We start from the raw sequence: 18,291 nt of genomic DNA, 5'->3' as shown, positions 1-18,291 counted from the left end.
ACACAAAAATAACCGTCCCAGCACCGGGCCCTCACTCCAGCCAGGAATGCATCGGAGAGTCAGGGATAAATGGGACAGGGAAATGGGACCAAGGTTCTCTGAACAGCAAGAAAGCTGGAGCTGACGAGAAACAACTGAAAATAACTGTCCTCTCCAGCGTCACCCAGACTGAAAATGCAAAGCAGACTCACAGGGAGCCCAGGGGCTGCAGGATCTGTACTTTGGGGCAGGTACAGGAGACTGTGGCCACACTGGCCTCCCCGTGCAGAGCTCCACAACAATGGTGCCTTCAGCCAAACTGGCCTTTCACACGGAGCACGCGCTCTGGACCAGAAATCAGGCCAAAGGGCTTCAAATGAAATGGTAAACAGAATGGCAGGGAGGGGCTCTCGGGGACAGCAGGCAAAGCCAAGCAAAGCACAGGTTCACCCTGGGGGACAGGACCCGCTAGAGGCCCCCCAGGCCGGCCACAGCTGGAAAGGCCACCAAAGTGGTATCATCCAGACCATGAGCTTTCAGAAAAGAAAATAACCACGCAGACACAACAGAGAGCACCGACGAGAGAGCCGCGCCCATTCCAGGACACATGGTTCAAAGCAACAAGTTTCTGAAGAGAAGCTGTGAATACCGTTTTCATTGCCGAATAGTTGGAACTGCGTCCTTTCGTATACTGGTCAGCGGGCCTTTTTCAAAGACCACAGACCACAGAGACGTGCAGTAGGCACTGTGGACATTCATGTGAGGGAAATATTACAGAAACAGCTGAGAACTGTGTCAGGTCATAAATGCACGGGGAAGGGATCGTAAGGAAATTTCTTCCACTTGCTTTTTCTCTCCCACACAAGCATTCACATGTGACATGGGCAGAAAGCCCCTGGCCTTGGAAACCAGACGAAGAAGATGTGGAGAAGGAAGCCAGCCCATGGGATTTAAGAACAACTCAGCCCACCTTAACCATCAGCCGAGTCGAGTCGGGTCCCCATCTCTCACAACTACACACACAGCCACGGCTCAGCGGGCCAAAGGCACCCAGGCTCCTCCGTGGCCTGTGGGACGCTGGGGGCACAGCACGTCCTGGAGAACCCACTGTTACGATGGCCTCCCTCTCAGACCGCTGTACAGAGGAGAAGAAACCTCCCGGAGGAGAAGCCCTCATCGCTGTGGCCTTCAGGGAGGAGGCAAAGCACAGAGACAGCACTTGGGGCGGTGCAGCTGTTTTACCCCACCACCGCGCTGCTCTGGTCTCGCTCTTTCTGGTGCCATCAGTGTGGCCCGATCAGCAGGGGCCCTCAATGGACACTTAGTGATGGGCAGGGTAAGCCGCGGTAACCGCTGTTTGCCTGCACAGATCGGCTCTTCGACTGTAGAACCGTTTTCTAAACCAGTGTCATGTCTTAGAGTCACCACTGGCCCTCGGAAGGGCAGACAGTCTCCAAAGGGAGCAGAGGCCCTGCCGCGCCTGGGAAAGCTCTGCAGAGTCAAGGAGAGACAGCAAGCAGCTCAGGGCAGCTTCAGCTGCGTCTCCCACAGGACTCACCCTCTTGGCATCAGGGAGGTAAATCAGAAATGGGGGAAGACGCCAGACGATGACACAGGTCTGTAATCCCAGCATTCTGGAGACTGAGGCAGGAGAATCTCAAGATCAACCCAGCCAGGACAGCTCAGTGACTCAGTGAGACATTGTCTCAAAATTTAAACAAAACAATTACAGGGCTAGGGATGTAGTTCAGCACAGAGGTCGTGGGTTAAACCACCAGGGTCACACGAAACAAACAGGAAAGTCAGAAGTCTGGTGTAGCACCCTGTTTTCTCCGAGGCGGGGGCTCATCCGGCTGATTTCATTGCTGTTTATTGTTCCTGCTGCACTTGAAGAACACAAAGTGTTTTATAATTGTAATAAAGTACACAAAGAATGGTTCCTAACCTCCTTTTGTATAGTTGTATTTCTAAAGAACCAAAAATAAAATGAATTTCAGAAGGAAATTTCCAAAACTGACTTCAGGCTGTTTCAGATTTCACCTTGCTACCATCCAGGCACCATTTCTCAGTGTCCAAAGTCCACACACACCGCACCACGAGGGACACGCAGAGAGGGCTTTGGGCCCTGTCACCCAGCAGGCCTCGGGCCGTGTCCACAAACTACCTGCACCAAAGATTCAGGATCATCCAGAAACCAGGTTTCTATAGCCCAGAAATCAATCAGTCCCCAGAACCAAGAGCCTCATCTGTTTCTTGTGATTTATTTAAGGCAGAAAATAATGGTGGGATAAATATCATTTCAGACCTTTTTGATTCTGGAAAAAGGACTCCCACTGGAGCTTTTCTGACGTTCACGTCTCTCTGGTTTCACAGATTTCAGTAGTGGTCTGGTTTCCCTCACATCTCAAAAAATTCAGCATAAACATTTGCAGAATTCATAGGGGCCTTCACATTTATAACCAGGAAATACTTACTTTGAACAACTTTGAAATTATAGAAGATGATAACAAATTAAACAAAGTATGTAATTCTATAATTCAGAGGTATTCAAAGCTCACATGTAAAGAAATTCCTCAGTTGTCATTTCCCCTACATAAAAGAATATTTTTAAATCACATGCAAATATGTGTGTACGGCGCGTGTTCACATACTTTAGTTGCTTTCTTCTCTGTTCAACTTAGCTTTCCATCTCATTAGCATTTCCCACGTCATTAGCGCTCCTCCCACGCATCGCTTTAATACTGGCTACCACATTTCACTAGATGGATTGCTACATTAAGCTTGACCGTCCATCTGCTGATGACCACCTGGAGGATTTCTGGGATAAGTAACAAATGCTCTGAGAGTCTGGTTAGACAAGTCTTGGTGGGTACCAGGTCTCAGACGGGGGTCAAACCTTCCTGGTACCCGAAGTCCTCCCTCGGGAAGGTCCAGTCTCTACTACTGCACCAGAAACAAATCTCCAGCCCCTCTGGTCCTGGATAGTAGCCAAAGGCTAAATCCTCAAGCAGCAAATTTTTAAAGAGCCAGAATGAACCAGTCTGTTCTGAGTTCACCACTGTCAGGGAACCCCGCAACCAGGACAGGTTCAGAAGTTGGTGCCCATCTGTCGCAAAAGATTTCTGTCTCCCTGTGCCTACCTCCTCCCAGATTCTCACTTGGCAGCCCTGTAATCATTGCTGAGGAAAAAGAGCTAAAATCAGCAGAGGGCATCAGAGAGACCACAGGCAAGAAGTAGAAAGCCCCCACGAGCCACTGCTGGGTTTTTGCCGAAATCTCAAAAGCCATTTTGGAAAAAGGTCGGGAGGAGAAGGGATGGCTTAGTTTGAAGACTCTGAGTTCCATTCTTAGTACCAAGGACAAAACAAAACCACCAGCACTGTCTTTGCTACTGGACAGAGAGACACAACCTGAGCACAAAGGAAACGTGAGCAGGGACAGGAGTGGTCATTTCCAGCAGGGCTCTGCAGACTGTGTCAGCGGGAGCTTCTCTGCCTCAGCAGGACAAGCAGGAAGTGGACTCAGAACAGTGCAGGGAGCCGTCCTCAGTAACTTCTGTCCTAGTAGGGTGCAGAAAATTCCCATGTCCTGCATCTCCAGAGCCCAGCAGACATTTCTCTCCAGGATGGTCAGCTGAGGCCCACCACAGTGGTGACTGGAGTTGGGCTTGATGGTGCACACTTGTAATCCCAGCAGCCCGGAAGGCTGAGCACCTTAGCGACTTAGCAAGACACACATTTCTCAAAAAAGTGCTGGGGCTTGTAGCACAGTACAAAGACCCTGGGTCCAATATCCAAAGCGACCAAAAGAAGTCCCCAGTGTGACTGTGACATAGGAAAACTAAAATCAGAACATGAAACGCTCGCGGTGCCAGCTGCGGTGCCAGCTTCTCTGCCACACGAGAGGGAAGGCCAGGCTGAGTCCTCTGCAGGGCCAATGGGGCAGGCGGTGGTAAACACCCAAAGGGAGGACGGGGAGCAAAAGCACAAAGCAGGCTTAGCGCTGCGGCAGGAAAGGAGCTCAGCTGGCCGTGGGTCTGCAGAGCAAGGCGTCCAGCTAGGACACTACGGAGCCCTGCAGCAGGCTGGGTGCCCAGGGCTGCACCCCGCACGGACACTGCACCCAGGTCCCTACTTTGCCTGGAGTGGCTCAGAGAAAAGTCAGAATGCAGACCCTGGCTGACAGCCACACCCCCAGGAGTGGCCTGCTAACATGTGGAAGTGTAGCCCACGGATCAGACTTGCCCCTGCAGGAATGAGAGATCTGGTGGCAGCCCAAGCTCCTTCTGCACCTTCTCCCCAAGAGGAGAATGGAACGGGATTGAACACAGAGTAAACAGCGGGGAGACAGAGCTGCTGGATCTGGACCTGCTGGACACTGACCCACAACCCAGAGGGCAGCGCAGCCTTCAGCAGCCTCAATGGCTTCTCCTACTGGGCAGAGGTGGGGAATGGGGCTTAGGAAAGATTCCGCGTCCCTCCTGTTAATCAGGGTCATCCAACAGTAGACGTTTCAATCACTGTCTCCAGTATAAACACCCGGCGGCGGGGGAAACACAGGACTGGAATCGTCCCTCGGCGGGTGGACGGTGCACGTGAGTTTGAGGAGGAGCCGTTCCTGCTGCTCCCAGGGGGCCCTCTTCCTTGTCCACCACATCCAGGGTTACTCCAGGTTTCCAGCCGCCTTTCTGCTGCTTCACTGATTAGATGTATAACTCACACTTTCCATTTGTTTTCCACCTTCTTCTTCTCTTTCCTCCTTCACTCTCAAACCTCCCCTCTCTCTTCCCTTTTTTATTGCTTATAAATATTATTATTAAAGCTTTTTTTCACCTTTCCACATTACTCCCCCTTCTTTTCCTGGGTTAATGAAATAATAGCAGCTCTCAGGAGACACTGGTAGTTCTTCCCCTGGAAGGGCTGCAGTCTGCCACACCGCAGCCACTTACCAGGGGGGCGAGCTGCTTGCAAGGTTTCCCAGGTTCCTAAGTTCCAACATGGTGCAGATCTCAGGAGACACTGCTGGTTCTCCCCCTGGAGCCACTTACCAGGGAGGCAAGCTCAGTAATCTTGGGCTCAGAGCAAAAAGGCCTGGAAAACCAACAGTCCCCACACACACACGACCTGCAACCACCACCCTGCCACCGCTGCCCTGTGACCAGCACATGAAAGAGCCAGCAGTGTGGAACAGACCCAGCTGAGCAGGGTCCCAGAGAGGCCAACTGCACACAGGATGGGGAGCAGCCTCAGGCTTCTCTCCAGAGTCCCAGAGCCACAGAGTCCCACAGCCACAGGGCCCCAGCAGCTGGGAGAGCAGCACTGAGACAACCAGGGTAAGGAGACGTGGGTGGGCTGTCACGAAAGCTGCTGGCTGACAACTCTGGCTGCAGCCCCACATGTGGAGCCAGGATTCACCCCAGCATCCAGCACTAACCCTACTATGAATCTGGGGGGGTTACCAGAACAGATCTGGTCTTTGCCATGGAAACTACACAGAACTGTGGGCCTCAGAGGAATCTCTTTCCTCTTTCTCACTTTGTTTTTCATTTGTTTTATTTTCTGTTTTCTGTTGGTTTTGTTTGGGGAAGGGTGTTGTTTAGGTTTTGACATTCATTTTTTTTCTTTTATCCACCTGTTTCTTTCTTCAACCATATTTCTAGATTCTTCATTGTAAGACTCAACCAACCAACAAACCCAATGACTGAAAAGGGGCATCATACTTTCCTCATTCAGGGTCAACTAGAGGGTTAAACAAGATGCCAGAGGGGATGGTCTCAGCACAGGCTGGCCTTGAATTCACTGTAGCCCAGAATGTAGCCCAGGATGGCCCAGGCTGGCCTCAAACTCACAGCAACACCCCAGCCTTGGCCTCCTGAGTGCTGGGATTGCAAGTGTGTACCACTACGCCTGAGGGTGCCCATTTTAAACACATAGCTAATTTTTTCATAAAGGCACAAAAACATGAGTCTGTCAACCCACATTTATTCTTCAGATTTATTCTTATTGGTGAATTATTGATTTCATGAGCTTCATGATATTAAACAATGAGTACCTAACAAGAAAAAAATTCTACAATATTTTTATTATTTTAATATTGAGTGTACATTAAAAAGTATCAATATTTTCAACATTGGCTGCTTTTGGTGTATGAAGTCTAAAAAAGAACACCACAAATACATTCTTACATGAACTGCAGATGAAAACACCAGTAGCACTTTGCAAAACAAAATCTTCATTCCAATTATCACATCCAAGGCAGTTACACACAGCAGCAGCAGCACATTCCACACACACATATCACTTACACGGACAGCACGTGTGTTCTCTGTCCTGGGCTTTTTGTAGGACAAACTTGACATCTCACTGGTCTTGCTGTGTAGTTAACAGGAACATAAAATATCAATAAAATAAAGTATTAAACTTTTATTATATATTTTTCATTTAGAATAAGCAGCAACATTTTCATATCTGGTGTGTATCTGCTTACAAAACCTCAAAAGACAACATCAAAAGTGAAAATCTATGTGAGGGGGACCAACCAAGAAATCAACTAGCCAGCCTTTCTGGTAAGCTGCACAAGCCGCACAGGTTCCACCAAATGAAAATCAGCACACCCAGTGAGCCTAGCCAAGCACGGCTGAGACTCAAACATCATCCATGTGTCCCCACCTCTCCCATCCCACCTCTCCCTCACTAAGCAACTGGCTGGTTCGGAGGACAGGCTGAGTTGATAGCAACTAAAGTATATAAAGCCACTAAACGCTTGTAGTACCTGGTTGGCTTTGCAGGTCTGGGATCAGCGGTCTGAGCATCTCTTGGGAGGATGACAGTAAGCAATATAGCAAATGTGGTGGATTTCCTTCTATCTTGTCTTTGAAGTCCAATATTGTTCACAGTGTGTTTCTTTGCTCTGATTCTTTTTGTTTTATTCAGTATTCTGTTTTGATTGGTTTTATGCTGTTTTCTTTGTGGTTTGATTTTGCAATACCTGATGGAATGGACAACTATCATGAAAAGAACAAGATACACTATGGTAGCTATTGTTGTTTTCTTGGTATCCTCCTTTGAAATTTTGTACTAATTTTCTGCATTGCTTTGATTGGCTTTGTTATGTCTTATTTCATTGGATTTTACTACTTCTAAAATAAAAAAATAATAATAAATTGGAATAAACCTCTGTGAACTACAATGTAAACACAAACAAAAGTCTACCACAGACATAGTCTGCTTCAACCGTCACACTGAGGCGGCCTTCACACATGACAGCTGCGTGTGCCACACACAAGCCTCACTTACACTGAGAGCACCTATGTTTTGTCTTACTGTTCTTCCTGGCAGGGCACAGTTGACCCCCTTTCTGTGTCCCCGCTGTCACAGAACCTTTGTGATGCTGCCCCTGCATGTTCCCCCGTGTGCCCCACAGTTCTCCTGTGTGTGGTTCCCTGGGCAGAAGCATTCGTTTTCCTCTGATATACGTGAACTCTTCTGAGCCCCAGTCCCAGTGCTCTGAGAAAATGTCTCCGTGGTAGTTCACACTTGTTACTTTCTATGTAAACTGTCACACTATTTATGCCACACATGTTTAGGGTAAGTAAAACACAGCCACTGGCCAAGCTTTGTGTTTCAAGTGGCATCACAGTTGATGCATAACTCATCAGCAACTTCTGCTCAACTTTTGGTTTTGTTGTAGGAGTTTTCCATCTCAGGCTTTTGTTTTGTTGAGGTTTCCTTATAAATATTTCCCCATCATGGTGAAATGTTAACATCAGTACCAGTTTGTTTTTCTTTACCATGTAATGTTATATCTTGCTGAAATCCAAATTGTTCTGTATAATTCTCTGTTTTGAAATTGCAACAGTTCACTTGGAATATCTGCTTTGTTCTTGCATATAGTTCCTTCACTGGTCAACCTGTGCTCTGTTAGCAAGTGTAACACAGCAATTGGACAATGTTAAAACCAATTATTGGGGCTAGGGATTTAGCTCAACAGCATAAGCGCCTGCCTTGAAAGCAGGCAGTCATGCGTTCAATCCCTGGTACGGATAAAAAGGAAAAAGACAAAAAAAAAAAAAAAAAAAACCAATTATCGAATGTTGCATCCCAATTAGTGTGGGAGATGGGAGCAATGAGTCTGTCCACCACATCGTTCAGTTTATTGCTATACAAATAAGGACCTGATGCTTCAGTGAAATGTATAAACTGAAAGCATAATAATCTTTGCATCTACAGAGTCCCAAATCTGTGTGCTGTATTTTGACCCACTGATTTTCCATAAGTCCTTTACACTCCTGCACTCACCATGAGAAATCCCTGCTAAGGGCAGCACACCTATGAATGCCTTCAGTTCAGCTAGTGAGCTGTCGTAATACACACAGTTTTGAATATGATTGTTGGATCACACAGAACATTTCACTTGCATTTCAGCCTTTGTGTATTTCACAGAATCTTGTAGCATTTTGTCTGTTACAGTTTCTAGTACTGAGTGGCACTGCTGCCTGATGTCCTGACAAGACCCTCACTCTATTTTCAGAACTAGTTCTCTGGTTCGTTCCATTCAGGTGCATGCCCTTTCATTACATGCTGACCAGTCAAATATGTATTCACTCTGCTGTTTCTCTGTCATCAGAGTCAAGCAGGTCTGCATCCCTGGGTGTGCATCAGTTGAATTTTGCACTCCACTTCACTGTCACAGGAACTCTGGCTCACATGGCCAGTGTCAAAATCATTGCCTTCATCATCATTATCCTCATTATCATCCTCCTCCTCTTCCTCCTGCTCCTCCTTATAGTCATGCATATGCCACTCTTCTGTCATGAAAGCACGTTTACCATGTTTAGCATGATGCACTTACCATAACTGATCATCTTCACCATCCCTGTGTGAGTAATCCGATGATTCACTTTTGACCTCCTGCAAAACCTGCAAATCTGGTTTTTCATATGCTACTATACTGAATTGGTTTACTTCTACCAAAAAAATAAAAAGAAAACTTCTTTAAACAAATCCAGTGGTCTCTTGTGCCTCTGTGATGCTCAGGTAAACATAGGTAAAACCATTTAGCTGAGCATAACAAGGGTAAAAATCCCTTTTCACCACTTCTGCACATATGCACACACCTTATTCATCATACTAACAGTGTAAACACAGATTGCTTCCTGTGTCTCTCAAGGAAAGGTACTGAGACACACAGCTGGCTGTCATCATGGTAAAGTAGAAATTTACAGTGGAAAGTAAGGGATGGGTCCACGGGACCCAGTGTTATGCTCCTTTAAAGAAGCAAATGAGATTCAGAGAAGTCAGGCTCTGTGTATGCCCCCAGGTGCTGAGCCTAGACTCAAACTATGCTCAAAACCCAATGCTAGTGGCTTGCCCATCCTTTCTACCAGGAGGCTTCACATCTGAGCCAGGGATGGTGTGGTGCAGACAGACTGTCAGGAGGTTTGACAGACCTTTGCCTGGATGAACAGTCACAGAGTCACAGCCAGCCAGCATGGCTTCACCAAAAGCACCCTCTGCAGGTAGCCATGGGGCAAAACCTGTGAAGGTTTCACCTCTTAAGGTCCCTTCCACCCTGCCTCCTCTGTCTGTCTCTCCAGATAGGGGGCCTTGTTTGGGGCTTGTCTTCATCCTGGCTTCACTGCGGTGGGCTACCATCCCTGGAGGAAAATCAAACTAGCAGGCAAAAGTGTAGCTAATTTTGCTCCAGATGACAGTTAGGTGAGTTACCCTTGGTGGGAGGCAGATCTGAGGAAGGCATGACTTTTTAGAAGAGCTGGGAGATGACTTATCCCTTGCCCAAATACAGCCAGACTCCCTCACTGTCCTGAACTGCTTTTTCAGTGTAATGTATCACAGAAATGAGAGTGTTGCCCATGGCCCGGGCTTCTCTGGACACTGAAGCTTGTGTAGCCTCTGTCAGCAAAGAGAAAACAACGTCAGGATGTGTCCATGGCCCTCAGCCTGCGCTGCTGTTTCCTCACTGTGGACTTGGATAAGCCACTGGCCAAACTTGTCCCCTCTCCCATCCACTTACTCGTAAAAGAGGAGGCTAACAATAGTCACTACTTCACACAGTCAGGGTGAAGCTTAGATGAGGCACAGCCAGGCCAGGCTGAGCCCAAGGCCTGCTGTAACGCGGAGGGTGCAGCTTTGGGGTCAGGTCCCGGTGTGCTCCCAATCCACATGGGGGCTGTGCCACAAACAGCTGGAGAACACACCTCCCTCACCTGCTCCTGGCATCTGTGCAGAGACCTGTTCTCAGTAGAGTTCTCTCCCTATGTGGTCTCCTCCAAAGCTCTCGCTCTTCCTCAGGTTCCTCACCTCTCTGGGGAGAGCTGTCCCCTACTTCCACCTCCAGAAGTGAGCAGCACTGAGTGTGAAACAGAGGCACAGAGTGGGTGCTGGCCATGAACTCCTGGTGCTCCCTCTTACATAATCTAGGGAATAAAATAAAACCAAGGTATTCATTTTCCTAATGAGAGAAAAGTGTATAGTTTTGAACCTTCCTTTACATCTGAATGCAGATAACAAGAAGAAAGAACCAGCAGCTAACAATGTTCTAAGACCTTATTGGATACACTGAAGTCTCTTCAGTTGTTCAAAGTCACATGAGCTAAGACCAATATTCCCATATATCTGTCCTCTATCATTTTGTTACATGAATACCTCACAAGGGGTGTCACTCCCTAACCATTTACACACAGGTCCTCAACTGCAGCTTCTAGAAAGAGAATGAGTTGTCAAAAATAATTATTTGGAGGTTACTTCAGTGGCTCTGAGGCACCTTTAGAGAAATCCACCAGCCACCAATGGGAAGGACAGGTCAGGAACCTCAAGCTTTGTCCTCTAGATCAGAATTGGAAATCTTCCTGACTTACTTTATTTGAATGTGACTTAGCATTAAAATCTCAAGTTCAAAGAAACCTGGACCTACGGCTTCAAGTGAGCCACACAGACCCACTTTCAATTCCTGGGAGTGCAAAAAGAAAGCCTGAATGAACCACCCACACTGAGACAGCCCATGACATTAACCATTGAAAGACGAAGCTAGTATCTTGAAAACAGAAAAAGCAAAGTAGCTTCTCAGGGGTAAGAGATCATCAGTGAGATTATCAGAATTCCAGAAAGTCAAAGGCAGTAGAAAGTTACATTTAAAATGCTAGAAGAAAAACTCATCAGCCAAGAATGCTATATCCAGTAAAACTACACTTTAAATTAATATAAAATTAAAAGATGTTCCAGGATATGGGGCTGGAGATTTAGCTCAACGGCATAAGCGCCTGCCTTGCAAGCAGGCAGTCGTGAGTTCGACCCCTGGTACCAATAAAAAGGAAAAAGACAAAAAAAAAAAAAAAGATGTTCCAGGATAAACAACGCTGAGGAAACTCATTATCAGTACACCCGATCTACAAGAAACGCTGAAGAGATTTCTTCAGGTTTACTTGACAGAATGTGAGCTGATAACTCAATGACTGAACTATCTATGAAGTGAGTTACATGTCTACACAATCACACACAGGAAATATAAATACAAAAAAATTATTTTGGTCTTTCTGAGACAAGGTCTCACTATGCTGGCCCTGAGCTCACTTTTTAGCCCAGACTGGTCTTGAACTTGCAACAATCCTCCTGCCTCAGCCTCCCGAGTGCTGGGATCACAGGCATGCACCTCCACCCCTGGATCTATAAGTACAAAATTCTGTAAAGTAGTCCTCATGTTGACACAAAAGATGGGATAAGTAAGGAGCCTACTAGCTGGTGAGCACATGAAGGCTGGTGAAAATTAAACTTCATAACTTAGAACTCCAATTTTCCCTCCTCATAATTTCAGTAATACTCAAACAACATTACTGAGAACAGGGATACTGAAGTCCTAAAAGGATTTTTAAAACAAGATACTTTTTGAAGTTCTGAAGATGGTGGCTTGATAGTAGCAGGGTAGAGAGCCTCTCTGAGAAAAATAACCCAGATGCTAGAATTTAACAACATGGAGAAGACCAGAGAAAAGGAGAGGGATTCTCACAACCCAGGAAGAAACTGAGGGGGGAAAAAAGAAAGGAAGGAAGAAAAAACGTGGATGAAAGGTTGGAACCAGATGAGCTCAGTGGGACCGCTCCCACGCTGTGCTGGGTGTGCCATGGAGTTGGACAATTCATGGTCACACTGAAGCCATGGCCCCTGAAAACAGGAGTTGGTGAGTCCGGGGCCCTTGGCAGGAGGACGCGGTGCAGCGTAGAGTGAAGCCAAGGTGGAGGCTGCATTAATTCATGGTGAGTGCTGGAAATTGGGTCCTGCAGCGGGTGTGGCTAGCTGGAGGACATATTGGAGTTGGGCAGGACAGACGTGAACCCTGAACCGCAGTGGTGTCACTCAGCCACCCCTGGCCAAAAGAGGACTGGTGGGATCTGCTTGGGCTGAGTCACGCCCCTGGTTGGGACCCAATAGCCAGGGAAAACTGTCCCAAACCTGTAATGTCTGCATAGCACAGACTAAGGTGCTGAAGGCACTCACCAGTTGACTGGCTCAGAGAAGAGGGGCCAGCCCACATAGTCCCTGTGTGCACCTCAGATAATAGCAAACTGGAGAGAGCAGCCAGCCCCCAGCCAGCATGCTTCAGAAAAACCATAGGCAATACGGAGAGGGCCTGAGACCTCCACCATACACCTGTCTGAAAGTAACCAGAAACATGACAAGAGAAAGAAATAAGAAAAAGCCTCCAGCCACTGCCCCTGGGAAAATAAGTCCAGGAGAAGTAAATACAGAAGAGATCCAGGCAGCAATTATGCAATATCGGCCACAGTATCAGCCAACATAAAAATACCTTTATGACCTCATAGATGAACTTAAAACTGGAATTCTAATCCAAGTGAGGCAAGATATAAAAAGATTAATAAAGGAAACGCTAAGCACCTCTCAAGAAGACATAAATGTAAGGATGAAAGGACCCAGAAAAAGAAGAGAAACCTTTGGTGAAAAATATAAACAAAATTTAGAATACATGAAACAGATTCAAAGAGATTACCAGGAAATTAAAAACTCCATTGAAAGCTGGCAAAATGCCTTGACAGAAACTAAAGTTGACTTCCAAAATTGGAAGATAGATTTGCAATGTGTGATCATGAAAGAAAATATCTCTTAAAAAGAACAAGGAACCAGGAAGTAACAATACAAAGGCTAGATGACAAGAGGATCTGTAACTTAAGAATAAAAAATGTGAGCAAAGAAGCCGGAGTAAGTACAAATGAATTACAAAGACTATTCACAGAAATAATTAAGGAAAGCTTCCCAAACATAGGAAAAGGAAATGATATTCAGATATATGAAGCATACAGAACTCCAGCCACCTACAACCAAAACAGATCTATACCCAGACATATAATAATCAAGATCCCAGAAATTCAACACAAGAAAAAACATTAAAAGCGGTCAGAGAAAAGAAACAGATTACCTATAAAGGAAGACCAATCAAAATAATGCCAGACTTCTTAATGCAAACTATCAAATCAAAAAGACCTTGGAGTGAAGTAGTCTAAGCCCTGAAAGAAAATAACCTCCAACCCAGATTTATGTACCCTGAAAAACTCTCTCAAAATTAATGGAGAAACAAGATGTTTCCATGACAAAGAGGAACTGTGAGAGTTCATGACCACCAATCCAACCCTACAAAAAATACTGAAGGACATTTTAGAGAGAGATAGAAAAAAATACCAGGATTCCACCAACAGTGGCAGAGAGGCCTCAATGAACAGGGCAGACAGTGGAATGAAGGAGAAAAGTGGACAAATAATAGAAATAATAGAATAGAAAAATAGAATAGCAGAGATGAGGCAGAGATGGTTGGCTATAATCTCTAATATAGATGGCCTTGATACACTAACAAAAAGAAACACAGGCAGAGTAGATCAGGAGATAGGATCCATCAAGATGCTCTGAGTAGGAAATAAACTCAACCTGAAGGAGGGTTAATAAACGGAAAGTCAAAGATGAGAAAACGATGCTCTATGTGACAGGGAACCAGAGAGAAATAGGAACAACTCGTCCAGCAGCCGCAGATAGGTTGGAAAGTCATGACACTTTTGTGAAGTGGAGAACTACACAGCTAGAAAAAAGTAAAAATCTTGAGGTTTTAGTAAGTGAAGGAATACAGCTCAAGATCAAGCTAGGGGATGAAAAGGTTCAGCACCACTTAGGTAGATAACGGGTGGCCCTCCTAATCTAAAAGCTAAAGGAGTTGGTGGAACCCAAAATATACAAAGCACCCTGAGAAAGGGAAAAGGGAAGAACTGTCTAAAAATGGAAGGCAGAGGACATTATTAATTAGTGTATCATGATGTAAAAGTCACAGTAGTCTTAACACTCGTTTAGTTTGATTTTATTTTGCTCCAGTCCATCTACTCATACTAGATTTGAGGGCACAGACAGCTATCCCAAAAATAGCAGGTAACTATCCTTAATTTCCTATTAACTTAAACTGAAGCCCTGTATCACTTACACTGTCTTACTATTACTGATCTTATTTGAAGCTGGTTTGTTAGACCACTGATTTGACTTGACTGATTCTAGTCGAATTTGGTATGCTTGATAGTATCAAGTCTAAGAGTAGAGGCAACTACTCTGAAGATGACAAGATGTAATTAGATACCTATTCCGGTTTGATTATTAACTGCTTTTGAAGTCCTACAATGTCTCCAATGTTGTGTTTTTATTAAAATTGCTATGTAATGCTATGTTCAATTATATTATGCCTGATGATGTAGACAATTCTATTCAAAATAACGAGACAGCATAGTAACTATTGTAGATCACCTAATATTGTGGTTTTATATGTCTTTTCATTTCATGTTTTTCTAGGAATTTGTTTTGTTGTCTTGTTTTGATCTGTTGTTCCCTATAATACAGAAAGTATAGGTATACATGTAGAGATTCACACATGAGGAGAACTTCTAAACAGTTTATGGGAACAGATTATATAATGCATGGTGTAATGAACAGATACTCTGAAGAAGAAGAGACACTAAGATACCCAGTGCTAATTCTGTAGCATTATGATATAAAATCTAGCAATACTATTATTCACTGTCCAGAGTGATATTAGTCTAGTCTCTTATGTTTAATTTCAACATAGGTAAAGATATGGGCAGCTATTTCAAAGAGAACGAGAGACATTACTGCAGCCATTGTTGACTCCCCTATTGTCTGGTCTTGAAGACCTAAAAAGCCTTCATCATCCTGTTCTGATTAGTTTAGTACTATAATGTTCAGTGTGTATTTACTGTATGTGAAGATGTGGACAACTATTTGGAAGAAAACAAGAGACAATACGATAGTGAAGATCTCCAGTGGACTTGCTTTGAAATTCTTGTTTCTTAAAATTGTTTCCTTATGATCTGTTTTGTTCTGTTTAATTTTACCCTCTTTAAAATAAATTTATAAAAATAAAACAAGATACTTTTCTTTCTTTTTCTTTTTTACCAAGGATCCAACTCACAACCTTGCGCTTGCCAGGCAGGCACTTATGCCACTGAACCAAATTCCTGGCCTTAAGCCAAGACACTTTGTACATTATGCTGAAGTAGAAAAAATAAATTAAAAGAATATATTCTTTACAAATTAATAGTAATAGTCCTTTCTTTACAAATGAATAGTAATAGTCCTTTCAGACCAACAAAATTTTATTCATTTACATCCCACTAATCTTAGAAGTGTCCGTTAATTAAAAAAAATATAGGGAGGTTGATGTTAACCTTTATTTAAAAATCTTTTGTTACAGATAGTGCAAATTAATATTTTAAAAAGACTGTCTAGAGACTTCTCAAAAAAATGCCCCAGCAGACTCATAAGAACCGTTAACAAAAGAACTGTTGAGTATAAATACATAATATTAACCATAAAAAAGTATAATCATGGAGCACAAAGCCTGGGGAGGCCTTTACTGAAAAACATTCACTGGAACAATTCTAAGATTTACCTGACTGTAAGAACATCAGCAGTATTTAAGGCCTCATTTTAATTGCTTTCCTCCCTAAGGAAAATAGCTTAATTAGCTAGTGACCTAGAAGAATGACTTTTTAAATTCACAATGCAATACAGAGAGGTGAAGATGAACTTGGAATGGTAAAGTGACAATCAGGCCAGTGGAACACAGGATAGACATATTGGAAACAAAATCGAACACGCATGGGTCTTACCAACTTGCTGGAGAGCTGGGGATTACTCAATAAACATTTAACACCGTCCCTACCACAGTGAAGACAGACGCCCGCTCTTCCCAGGGCTCACACAAAGTGGCCAGATGAAACCATCCACGCTCAGCTGTAAGCAGTTCTCAGACATGAAAGACACAATCCTTTCTCTTCCAAACAAATGAATGAAATGGAAAGACTTATATCTAGAGTGTAATAAATAAGTTTCCCAATAACCCGCTTGTCATGGTTTATGTCAGTGGCCCCCAAGCCTCATGAATTATAGACCGGACCAAATCTAGCATCTGTGATCGGTTCGTTGTCTAGCACTTGGATTGGTGGTGTGAATGCTACACTCGCCTAGGAGTGGAGCCAGCATACTATGTAATGGCAGGAAGATGTGTCTCTCTTTTGTCAGTTGGTGTCTTGCTGTTTGCAGCAGCCATGAATAGCTGGCCTGCCATGCCATGCTGCCTTGGAGCCAACTGAGTATGGACTGAAACCTCCAAGAACTGTAAGAAATAAACCTTTTCTCTTTCATGTTGGATGTCAGGTATTTTGTCTCAGCAATGACAGTAAAAAGTAACTAAGACAAAATTTGATACCAGAGGGGTGGAATGATCGCTGAGACTATATTTGACCATTTGGTTTGACAGCCTTTGGAAATAGTGGGCAGAGTTTGGAAAGGTTCAGAGTTGTCACTTGCATGCATAGAGCTGGAACAGCTTAGGCCGTAGAGGAGATTCTGGTCAGAGGTCAGCAGACCAGAAGGCAGATAAACAGGCTGCTGGCAAAGACCATCGGGCCATTTCTGCTGGAAAGAAGGACTGCATTGGTTGTTGGACTCCAGCTGATGTATGCTATGGCCTGGCAGAAAGTTTGTCTGCATTTTGCTCCTGTCCAAAGACTTTGCCTGACACTAAGATTGAGGGCAGAGGACTGATTAATCTGAGAGAAGAAATTTCAAGGCAGCCAAGCATTGAGGCAGTAGCATGGCCTTTAACCAGATTTGTGTTGCAAATCAAGAACAAAGAGCCCAGCAGGATGATTTAAATACTGTGAGTTTGGCCAGAAAGAAAACTCCAGTAAAGCTGTGGATAGTAAAGACAGAGCTGAGACTCTGATTGCTGAGAAGGAACAGAAAAATAAAAAAGATGACCAGGGCATCCCAAGAAGCAGCAGGCTTCCATCCTTTGCAGCCTCAAAACTGCAAAAGTGAGAGACTTTCCTCAGAGGAGCATCACGCTCCAGAATGGCGGCAGCCACAGCAGGTTCCAGAATGGTGGCAACATAGAGAAGCTCACAATCAGGTTCACAGAGCCCAGTAATCCGGGCCCTGGACCCCTGCAGCCAAGAGAGAGAGAAAAGCCTGGTTACTGCTCTAGCTGGCAGCAAACTGGTGGCATTAACATGGTGCTGATTTTAGGTGCAAAGAAAGTGCACAAATTCTGAGGATAAGACAGCTTCCACCCCGATTACAAAGGGCCTGTGAGGCCAAGCAGTGTGCCCCTGAGAGGACAAATTGTAAAGATGTAAGGGTGAACCAAAGGTGCAGTGAAGACCCCAAAAGTTTGGAAAAGCCAGGAACATGGATCATCCAAGGAAAGCTGCAAAAACAGAGAGGAGAAGGCTTAAGAGAGAAGCTGCAGGAGCTGAAATCCCTGGAAGTGCCCTGGGGATGGGATCATCCAAGCCTTTGGAGCTTGCAACCAGATTGCTTCAAATGCTGAGCATGGAGCTCTAGGACTTAAAGTTCACCCTGCTGGATGTTGGACTTACTTTGTTTCCAATGCTCTGTATTCTCCTGTTTGTAACTTTTGGGATGGCAGTGTTTATCTTGCGCCTTTGCAGTTTGGAAATGTTTAACCTTGTTTCATTTGTACCAGGGTTACAGTTAAGAAGGTCTTGGAGGAGACTTGGGACTTGGACTTTTCAGCCATGCTGAAACTGTTAGGACTTTGGGAACTCTTGGAGGTGGACTAAATGTCTTTTGTATAAAGGATGTGCATGAGTCTTTGGAGACCAGGGGTGGAATGTCATGGTTTATGGCAGTGGCCCCCAAGCCTCATGAATGATGGACTCAACCAAATCTAGCATTTGTGATTGTCTCATTGTCTAGCGCTCAGGTTGGT

At 44.8% G+C, this 18,291-nt stretch overlaps 1 protein-coding gene across 6 annotated transcripts in view; it reads right to left on the bottom strand.

Moving 5' to 3' along the window:
• The window catches only part of Oca2 (OCA2 melanosomal transmembrane protein), a 310,843-nt gene that overhangs the window by 238,506 nt on the left and 54,046 nt on the right, over positions 1-18,291 (bottom strand). The gene's annotated exons all lie outside the window — the stretch shown is intronic.

Source organism: Cavia porcellus, unplaced genomic scaffold (genome assembly GCF_034190915.1).
Source record: "Cavia porcellus strain 051 isolate PalLab524CR breed Dunkin Hartley unplaced genomic scaffold, mCavPor4.1 scaffold_6, whole genome shotgun sequence".
Lineage (NCBI taxonomy): Eukaryota > Metazoa > Chordata > Mammalia > Rodentia > Caviidae > Cavia > Cavia porcellus.
This window is presented reverse-complemented; position numbering and strand designations above follow the sequence as displayed.